Source organism: Aythya marila, assembly GCF_965140915.1.
Source record: "Aythya marila genome assembly, contig: HAP1_HAP1_SCAFFOLD_174, whole genome shotgun sequence".
In the NCBI taxonomy this organism is placed as follows: domain Eukaryota; kingdom Metazoa; phylum Chordata; class Aves; order Anseriformes; family Anatidae; genus Aythya; species Aythya marila.
In genome coordinates, this window is record NW_028136870.1 from 392,858 (window position 1) to 404,261 (window position 11,404).

General features: G+C 43.0%; 1 pseudogene across 1 annotated transcript; it reads left to right on the plus strand.

Annotated features, from left to right (window-relative positions):
• The first annotated feature begins 793 nt into the window (after nt 1-793).
• Nucleotides 794-2,447, plus strand: LOC309891396 (very low-density lipoprotein receptor-like; annotated as a pseudogene). Its single transcript has 2 exons — nt 794-2,261; nt 2,437-2,447. The product of its transcript is annotated as a very low-density lipoprotein receptor-like (transcript).
• Nucleotides 2,448-11,404: the final 8,957 nt, after the last annotated feature.

Consider the following 11,404-nt stretch of genomic DNA (forward strand, 5'->3'; position numbering starts at 1 on the left):
CGGCGCGGGACATCGGAGTGGACATCGGAGCGGACATCGGACCGGCGCTGCACCTGACCAGACACCGAGCCGCAAACACTGTACAAAGGACTCACGGTAAGACACGGGGAAAGGAAACCGTGGGGAGCGTGGGAAAAGATCCGCGGGGAAGCGCGGGAAACGGAACCGCGCAGGGACGCGGGAAAAGGAGCCGCGGAAAACGCGGGACATTGAAATAATCGCGGTGCGATGCGGGACATCCGAGATGGAGTTGCTACGGGAGACCAGAGGCGTCAGTGGACAACGGTAGTCGACTCTCACCGTGTGGCGAGTCGGCACAGAGCAGAGGGACGGACATCAGGACCCTGCAGCCTGTCTGACGTAACCATGGAGGCAGCAGCGGCTGTGCTGCTTCTCTCTAGCATTCCTTTTCTAAGAGGTTTACCTTGCAATGCAAAAAAGACTATTCGTCCCCAGATCGGTGTTATAACTATGTTTCTGGATAACATTCCGTGGGGTTGCCACATTCTACAGACTATTAATGACGATTTAGCTCTATTGCAGGGCAGGAGAGCAGAGACGCAGATTACACCGCCAAATGACCACCGTCAGTCAGGCTCGTTCACAAACAGCTTCTAGGGTTGCAGCTGGCACGGCCTGCAGCCGTATAGCAGACGTTACACTCTCTTTCCTAACTAGTAATCATGTGTCTCATCCATTTGTGGTGAATGGTCAGTGGCAAAAAGAAAAGGGGGAGAGTAAGGGGCGACAAAGACGGAAACGGTGCCAGGAGGATGCCACTGACACTAACAGCATGGGTAATAGGAGCAGTATAAGTGACACAGGTGCAGGGCGGCGGTGGGTGCTGCCGCGCTGCGGGGCACTCTGCCTGCTGCTCACCCTCGCCGGCCTGTGCACTGCTGCCGACGGTGCTAGAGCAAAATGTGAAGACTGCTTAGATGGCAGTGATGAGAGTGCTTGTGTGAAGAAGACGTGTGCTGAATCTGACTTTGTGTGCAACAGTGGTCGGTGTGTGCCAAATAGATGGCAGTGTGATGGGGATCCGGACTGTGAAAATGGGTCTGATGAGAGTGCTGAGCTGTGTCATATGAGAACATGCCGGGTAAATGAAATCAGCTGTGGTCCTCAGTCAACCCAGTGTATCCCAGTGTCCTGGAAATGTGATGGTGAAAAGGACTGCGACAGTGGAGAAGATGAAGAGAATTGTGGCATTGTGACTTGTAGTGCAGCAGAATTCACATGCAGTAGTGGGCAATGTATTTCCAAAAGCTTTGTCTGCAATGTTCAAGATGACTGCAGTGATGGTAGCGATGAGCTGGAGTGTGCACCTCCTACCTGTGGTGTTCGTGAGTTTCAGTGCAAGAGTTCTACCTGCATCCCTATCAGCTGGGTGTGTGTTGATGATGCTGACTGCTCCGACCACTCGGATGAATCTTTGGAGCAGTGTGGCCGCCAGCCTGCACCTCCAGTGAAGTGTTCTACGAGTGAGGTGCAGTGCGGCTCAGGTGAATGTATCCACAAGAAGTGGTGATGTGATGGAGATCCTGATTGCAAGGATGGAAGTGATGAAATTAACTGCCCTTCTCGGACCTGCAGGCCAGACCATTTCAGATGTGAAGATGGGAACTGTGTCCATGGGAGTAGGCAGTGCAGTGGTGTGAGAGACTGTCTGGATGGCACTGATGAAGCAAACTGTAACAATGTTATTCAGTGCTCTGGACCTGGCAAATTCAAGTGCAGAAGTGGAGAATGCATAGATATCAATAAAGTGTGTAACCAGCAGAGAGACTGCAAGGACTGGGGTGATGAGCCCCTGAAGGAATGCATCATAAATGAATGTGACTGTCCAGCTGGGTTTGAGTTTGTAGACAAGAGAAACTGTGGAGACATTGATGAATGCCAAAACCCTGGTAGCTGTAGTCAAATCTGTATCAACCTGAAAGGTGGCTACAAATGTGAATGTAGCCATGGCTATCAGATGGATCCTGCTACAGGAACCTGGAAAGGGCCATACGGGTACAGAAATACAAATAACACCTGTGATTACAATGACACTGCTAAGCAGGGTTTAGGGGTTTATAGCATGGAGACAAGCGGTAACAACTACAGTGTTTGGAACAATTGTACAGCTTTGGCCTTACCTCCTGATGCTTTTCTGATTTGTGGTGATAGGGCCTGGCAAGGTATTGCTGCAAATGCTATCAGATGTCCATGTTACTTAGATAAACTCATTGTATTTGCTCCTAGCTTGTTACAGTTGCGTGAGATCACCAGACATAAATGGGCATTGCTTGCACCGGATTGCAATGATAATGTTGAATTGTGTGGGGTTGCAGCTAGAGCGGCATTGGCAATTTTAGTGCCTGGAGTGGCATCTGCAGCCGCACGTAACAACTGCTTGGCTGTGGGGATCGGCTGTGGTGTGGACGCCCCTAGGTGCACCCTGAGCGTTTTGTTCGGAGGGGACTCCACTCTCAGCTGCTCACCGCAGGAGCAAAGATCTCCTGAAGCTGCAGACAAACAGTATGTTTTCAGCTGCTGGAGGGATACTAACTGGAGTGTTAATAATTGTGTGTGTTATTCTTAAATGTCCAGGTATTTTGTGTTGAAAGTATTTGTGTAAGAGTAAGGTTTTAAAACAAAGTGTTGCAAGTCATTTCACGAGGAACACAATGAGAGAAAATACTTGTTTGTTTGCTTATCATTCTAAATTATGTTCTTGTGGTATGATTGAGAGTGAGATGTGCCAGAGGCCTCTGGGTGTGCGATTGTGCTCTGTATGTGTGATTGTGCTGTGTACTGTGTGAATGAGAGCGCGCTTTTGCCACAGTGCAGGTTATTGCCTTAGTGCAGGTTTGCCATAGTGCAGGTTATTGCCTTAGTGCAGGTTTGCCACAGTGCAGGTTATTGCCTTAGTGCAGGTTATTGCCATAGTGCAGGATTCCGGAATATGGCCCTAGTACAGGTTATCATTGCCATAGTGCAGGATTCCGGGATATTGCCATAGTACAGGTTATTATTGCCATAGTGCAGGATTCTGGGATATTGCCATAGTGCAAGCCAAAAGCATAGGAAATTGGTGCCGGCAAAAAATCATAGAGAAATGGATTTATTACAGCGCTTTTTAGAAAAAACGGGGAATCAATTGTAAGCAACTAGCAGAACGAGTTGCGATCGGTCGAGCAAAATCAAGTTTCACTAGTACGGAGTCATTGTTTGAAGTAGCCACTTGGAGAAATTTAAGGGAATGTACTGTTTAGACCTTTTCAACTCACAAATTCATTACTTTCCTGAAAGAGCACATGAGAAAGAGTCAATATGGTATCAATCCTTTCAATCAATGGTTCACTGATTTGTTTGAAACAATGCATAGATGGTTACTGGGATTAGTCAAAGGGGGATTAAGGATTCTGTTCATTGTGGTGTCAATCATCATTACACATAGTATTATGTTAAATGTGGTTAAAGGGTTACTTGCAAAATGTTATAGGGATTTTGAAGTGGTGCCGGGAACAGGTACCCAGTGGATCACTGCAAAGTGGACTGAAGCAGTTTTAGAATCTGCACACGCTGAAGACGACCATGAAGAGGTTCCTGATAATCATTCTGACAATGACGTGGGCTGTGACACCCTTTGATCACCATCAAGTGATTAGGTTTAAGTGTGTTACTATTAGATTGTGTTACCATTAAGTGCTTACAGTAATTGTAGTGTTATTAGGATTAAGTTATATAGTTGTGTTATGTTATGTATTTGACACCTACTGTAAAACCAAGTACTGCCTGTACTAAAAGAAAACGGGGGAATTGTTGGGAGTTGGCATAATTGTTCGATCTAAGCTTGCTTTAAGCAACCAGGGTAGGCCTTAGAAATCTCAGGGCCTGCTGTAGCTGAGCAAACCAGGCTGCCAGAGTAACTGTGAGAAGCTCCCACGGCAATGACTCCCACATCACCCAATTAAGGAACTCAGAAAATATTGTTATCAGCAGCTGGCCTCAAGGACTAGGCCTACGTGGCCGTTAAGCACAAAGGGGGTTGTTTTCCTAACTTCTAATCAAAAGGGGGGTTCTTTTCTTGCAGGTGGGGTTGTTTTCTTGTAGCTGTTTGTCTGAGTGCTTTTGACCAATAATCTTGTGTGAAACACTGTCCACCCCTGTAAAATTCACTATAAAAGTTGGACTATTCGGGCAATAAAATGGTGAAGCATGATCTGACTCTGCTGGTGTCTGTCGTGCTTTCGTCCGTGCTTCGCAACAAAGGTCCATCTGGAATTGTGTTGTCTATTTCGGTTTTCTGACTCATGGAGTATGGTATTTAACTTTGGTTATTGTTACTGTGATTTTGGCTATTTTTCTGGTGGTAATAGTAGGTTCGTGGCATTGTTATAAGAGAGATATCGTTACGGTGTTACACAGTTTGGTTTTCTGACTTATCGCATGTGGAATTTGACTCTGACTATTGTTATTGTGATTTTGGCAATATTGCTGGTAATAGTAATTTTGTGACATTGCTACTGAAAGATATTGCGTGCCTGTATTTTTGTGAGTGATACGTTTTGTGATATGCTTTTGTAAGTAACATGTGTATTCTGAAAGTGTAAACTGGAAAATGGGGGGGCAAACAAGCAGTGAAATTTTAAAGAAAAGTGTGTTAGGATGTGTTTTAAGTCACTGGAAGGATATTGGAGGATCTGCCGGTGGAAGTGTGAACAGGAAAACATTGATAAAATATCGTAATCAGTGGTGGCCGCTTTATAAGCTGGAATGTGGAGAAAAGTGGCCCCTAAATGGAACTTTAAACTATAATATTTTGCTACAGTTAATGTTGTTTTTTGAGAAGCAGAACAGGATGAAATGTTGTATACTGATGTTTCAGCATCTTGGTGGGAAAAGGTACAGAATTAAGTTGGCCCCTGACTGAGCCTTTGATGATGGCATTAGAGAAGTACAGGCTGGAGAAAGATAAAGGAAGTGTTAAAAGGGTTGTTGAAAGTGTTAAAGGTGTTTGAAGTTGAATGAGCAGGGAAAGAGGATGTAGGAATGATAATAGTTCTGCCTCTGCCCGAGGCAGAGATCTTAAAATCCCGGGTGTTAGCCCTTTAGGGCAAAGGGACCATGATGGGTCCGAGAGAGTTGTCACAGAAACAGAAAACCAGTTAACTCTTAAAACAACCTGAGTTCATGTGCGAGCTCAGATTGCCGATGGGACCGCTCAGGGAACTGTGGACAATTGCATTCCCCTGACCGACCCCCACTAAGACCCGAATCATCCTGAAAATTATGAACGGTTAAGTAAATACTAAAATCTGGATGAAATGGGAATTGAGAATATGCTTCCAACAAGGTCTAAAAGAAACCCCTATGGAATTTTTGGACCAACTCTGAAATGTAATGAAAATAAATAAATAAATAAATAAATAAATAAATAAAACAAAACGGTTTGGACCTGGCTTCGGAGGACAAATTGACTAGCCTTTTCCTAGGATAATAGACCCCTGATTTCAACAGGAATAACAGGGACCTGGGGAATCTACCCTAGTACCTCCGCTGGTTATAATGAAGCTAGGGGAGGAATGGAAGTGAAATTTCTTATTGATATGGGGCAACGTATTCAGTTCTAAATCAAGCATTAATGCCTTCACAGAATTATTATGTTAGGGTAAAAGATGTGTCGTGGTTTAACCTGGCCGGCAGCTAAACACCACGCAGCTGTTCGCTCACCCTCCCCCTCCCTCTCTGGGACGGGGGAGAGAAATGGAAAGTGAAGCCTGTGAGTTGAGATAAAGACAGTTTAATAAGACAAAATAATAATAATAATAATAATAATATGATGATGATGATGATGATGATGATAATAGTACTACTACTAATAATGTGTACAAACAAGTGATGCACAATGCAATTGCTCACCACCCGCTGACCGATGCCCAGCCTAACCCCGAGCAGTCCGGCCCCCGGCTAGCCACCCCTATATATTGTTTAGCATGACGTCAGATGGCATGGAATACCCCTTTGGCTAGTTTGGGTCACCTGTCCTGGGTCTGTCCCCTCTCAGCTCTTACTGCACCCCCAGCCTGCCTGTTGGCAGGACAGGGCAAAAGGCTGAGATGTCCTTGGCTTGGTATAAGCACTGCTCTGCAACAATTAAAACATCAGGGTGTTATCAGCACTCTTCTCATCCTAAGCCAAAACATAGCATTCTACCAGCTACTAGGAAGAAAATTAACTCTGTTCTAACTGAAACCAGGACAAGGTGTAACCGAAAAGGCTTATTTTTGTGAACCTTTGAAGTACAAGTTAGGGAAACAATGGGGCATACACAGATTTTTATCTATGCCTAGCTCCTCATGGGCACTCTTAGGTAGAGATTTATTAGAGCAAGTAGGAGCAGAAATTGTCTTCGAAAAAGGGAAAATGGAATTAAGAATAGGAGAAGAACAACTAACAAATGTGTTAAGTTTGGCACTAATACAAACTGACCCTAAAAGTGAAATACCTTTAGAGATCACAGATCAAGTATGTCCAGGAGTTTGGGCTACCGAAGTCCCTGGAAGAGCTAAAAATGTGACCTTAATAATTATTAAATTAAAGCCAGGACAGAAACCCGTTAAGGTTAAGTAATATCCTTTGAGGATAGAAGATAGGAAAGGAATTAAAGAGATAATTAATAAATTTTTACAGTATGGATTATTGATTGAATGCGAATCAGAATACAATACACCCATATCGCCAATTAAAAAGGCAGATGAAAAAGCTATAGGCTAGTTCAGGATTTGAGGGCCATAAATAAAATCACTGAGGATATACATCCAGTAGTGGCAAACCCTTATACTTTGCTGACTAAATTAAAGAATAGTCAAGTCTGGTTTACCGTACTGGATTTAAAAGACGCCTTCTTCTGCCTAGGCTTAGCCACAGAAAGCCAAAACCTATTTGCCTTTGAATGGGAAAATCCCGATTCAGGCAGAAGGACGCAGCTTACGTGGACATTACTACCTCAAGGATTCAAGAATAGCCCCACTATTTTTGGAAACCAATTAGCAAGGGAACTCGAAACATGGATGCCTCCGGACACTGAAGGTGCTTTGTTACAATATGTACATGATCTCTTAATAGCTACTGAGACTAAAGGGAGTTGTATTCAATGGACTATAAGTCGTCTTAATTTTCTGGGTTTAAATGGATATCAAGTCTCTTGACAGAAAGTCCAGCTGGCTCAACAAAGTGTGACCTATCTGGGATTTGAAATTTCGGAAGGACAACGAGAACTAGGAACTGAACATAAGGAAGTCATTTGCCAGACTCCAGAACCTCAAATGGTAAAGGAGCTACAAACATTTTTATGAATGACAGGTTGGTGTCGCCTTTGGATTTATAATTATGGACTATTGGTAAAGCCTCTATGTGAATTGATAAAGATTAACCAGTCAAAGTTAGTCTGGACTGGAGAAGCACAAAAAGTCTTTAAACAACTTAAACAAGAATTGATGATTTTGAAATATCAAGCAATATTGGTAGAACAGGACAACGTGGAAATTGTGATAACTAATATTGTGAATCTAGCCTCTTTTCTTAGTGATGCTCCGGCACAGCCTGTGATTCACGATTGTTTAGAAACTATAGAGACTGTGTATTCCAGCTGACCAGACCTTAAGGAGGAGCCCATGGAAGATGCGGAAGAAACTTGGTTCACGGATGGGAGCAGTTTTGTTATGCAAAGACAACGTAAAGCTGGATATGCTATAACAACTACTCAGCAGGTAATCGAGTCTAAGCCTTTACCCCCTGGAACATCAGCTCAAAAGGCAGAGATAGTTGCTCTCACGAGAGCATTGGAACTGGCAGCGGGAAAAAGGGTAAATATTTGGACAGATTCTAAATATACATTCGGCGTGGTACATGCTCATGGAGCAATTTGGAAAGAACATGGATTGCTGACCGCTCAGTGAAAACACAAAGTATGCTGAAGAAATTTTAAAATTGTTAGAGGCTGTAAAACAACCAGAAAAGGTAGCTATCATGCATTGTCAGGGACACCAAAAGGGGAACACCGATTTTGAAATTGGAAATCGATTGGCAGAGGCTAAGCAGGCAGCTGAAATAACTGAGGTGAAGGCATTGTCTTTGATACCAGACGGTAAAATCCAAACTATATCCAAATTATACAAAAGAAGACTTAAAATTAATTGAAGATTTGAAAGGTAAAATGAAACCAGATGGATGAGTATATTTAAAAGATAACCACATAGTAATACCCTCTAGTTTGACATGGCCCATAGTTCTTACAGAACACAATAAAACGCATTGGGGAGCTGGCACACTGCATAAGAGCCTGCGTCAGACATTAGTGGGACGATATGATAAAACAAGTAACTCAACAATGTAGCATTTGCTTACACAATAACCCCAATACCAATAATAGAATAAAATTTGGAATAATCGGTAAAGGAAATTATTCGGGGCAACAGTGGCAAATTGATTTTTCAGAACTCCCTAGAAAAGGGGGGTATCATTATTACTGGTTCTGACTGACACGTTTTCAGGAAGGCCTGAAGCCTTTCCCTGTCGAACAAACAAAGCAAGAGAAGTGGTTAAAGTCTTGTTAAATGAAATAATACCATGCTTTGGGGTTCTAGTAGCAATGTCTTCTGATAGAGTTTCACATTTTTGTGCACAAGTGGTAGAACAGATAAGTAAGATTCTAAAGATAGATTGGCAACTGCATACTCCTTATAGACCACAGTCAAGTGGACAGGTAGAAAAAATGAACCATTTAATTAAACAATAAATAGCTAAAATTGGATAAGAAGCTAATTTGTCATGGCCTCAATCCCTCCCTTTAGCATTACTTGGAATTAGAGTTAAACCTAGAATAAAAGGGAATTTGAGTCCCTTCAAAATCTTATATGGAAGGCCATAGCAATTTCTATTTAGTGGAGAGGACCTAACGCAGTTAGGATCAGAATATTTATATGCTTATATAACTGAACTTCAGAAACAATTAAATAAAGTACATAAATTTGTTTTAGGGACCAGGGCTAGAGGGTTGGATCAACCAATCCACCCCTTTAAGCTCGGGAATTATATATATATATAAAGACTTTTTCAGGACAACCCCTACAGGAAAAATGGAAGGAAAGTGGATGGGACCATACCAAGTATTACTGACAACACACACCGCCATTAAGATTAAGAAGCAAGCAGCTTGGATCCACAATTCAAGGGTGAAGAAGGTCCCGGCGAGGATATAGACCACCACTCCAATTGGACCAACAAAATTACGGTTTTCCAGATCCTAATGATTGCAGGGGTGCGGTTCTCGGATTCGGGGTGGGCAACTTGGGATGAGAACTTACACCTGACCTTAATACAAACAATTTCTCAAGTAACTAATAAGACAAACTGTTGGGTATGCACCCATCTGCCACAGCATGGGAATAAGGGTGTATCGTTAATCGGGATTCCGTTGCCTGCAAACTTATCTTGGACTAATTTGTGGGAAAACACATCTTGGGGTCGAAAATATGAAGAAGTTTTGGAACTAGAAGTTAGTAGCTTCGTGCCGTTGGAATCTTACTATGTATGTGTACAAAGGTGTAACCCGCCTAAGGGTATGGGAAAACAGGATTGTATAAATACAGGTACTACTTATGTGGGGAATCAGACATCTTGTAATCGAAAAATTGATATTAGTACAACTAGCAGTTGGGCAAATTCAACCAGCTGGCCAGTACCAGAAGGAAAAGGGTGGTATTGGCTATGCAATGATACAGCCTGTAAGGTCTTGCCCGAGAATTGGAAGGGAACTTGCACTCTAGGAGCGGTAGTCCCCAATATGGCAGTACACGATGTAGTGCCTCGAGCCTACTTGAGAAATCATATGCGGAGAATCAGACAAAAAATTAACAATCCATTGATAGAGAGACACACCGCTTTTCATAGTTTTGTTTGATGGTTTATCCCATGGTTAGGAGTGAGTGAATTGGAAAAGGCAATAGTTAGTATTTCTGCAATTATAGAGAAGTTAGAAAACAAAACTCTGGATGCTATAAAGGCTCAACAAGAAGAGATATCTAGTTTATCACAGGTAGTATTACAAAATCGGATGGCCCTAGACTTGTTACTGGCCGCTCAAGGGGGAGTCTGTACAGTAATAAACACAAGTTGTTGTGTGTATGTAGATCAGAGTGGAAGGATCTCTACCGACCTGGAAGAAATATGGAAGCAGACAAGGGTCCTACATGATATCAGTAAAGATGATCTTTTGTGGAGTTTTAGTGAAATATGGAATAAGTTAACCTCCTGGTTGCCCAATTTTCAATGGTTGAAACAAGTGTTCATTGCTCTAATCGCATTAGTAGTATTAGGAATATTTGTGTGCATGTTGTTTAGATGCCTGCTTTGTTGTGTTACTGTAAATAATGAAAGTATCTGATGCAAAAGAATTTGCATGGGAAAAGAAAAGGGGGGATTGATTAAGGAGGTATTGGGGAGGCATTGGGGAGGCAAGGAGAATCCCCAGACATGGACTGTATATCTCGAAACAAGACACTGAAACTCATGATAAGGAAGCGGCAGACGGACAGAGAAACAAACGTAAGGACTATAAATCTCAAAACTGGACATTGGAATTCATTATAAACGGAAGAATTGGCAACAACCAGCTCTCGCAATTAAGAAACATGCCAATTCAGCAGATTCCTGACCAAAGGTGAAAAGTACACTGTGAGGAAGACTCGGGGTCTTCCTCCCAAAGACCCCTGCCCACGTCCCAAAGACCCCTGCCCACAATTCTTGGAAGGCTCTACGCAGGCGCAAGGTGCCAAAAGGCTAATTAGCATGAGAAGCGAGGGAAGGCGGGGATAGGTAATGCATATGTATAGGTGCTTGTAGAATATTGATAGATTGATTGTATAAATTCAAGACTGCTTTCCGCTTTAGGTATGCACGATAGGTGGAGAGATCCCCCGTGCATCCAGCGCTGCAATAAAGAATATACCACTTAAAGGAATTTCGGCTTCGATCTTTGAATCATAAATATTTATGTAAACTCAAAAGAACCTTTTAGTTTGGAAGAAAGTGAATATGCACATTTGTGGATCAGCTCGGAAACTCGAGCCAATTTATATCCTCTAAAAGAAAAAGGAGGGGATGGGAGGCACAAGAAAAACCGAGAATTAGAGATCCCAGCCCCACTGCCTCCCTATATTCCACCACCCCCACCTGCAGCCCCTCTGACTCCCGGGCTTCTTTATCTGCAACCCCAGGGAGATGCCAATAACAACTCTGACTCTAGCGCTCAGGGACCAGTGACTAGGAATATGTGGCAGTCCCCATTAACTCCGGGGACGTCTGAGATTTTAAGAAAGAGACAGGAGGAGGGTAAGCGAGCTTTAATGGCAAC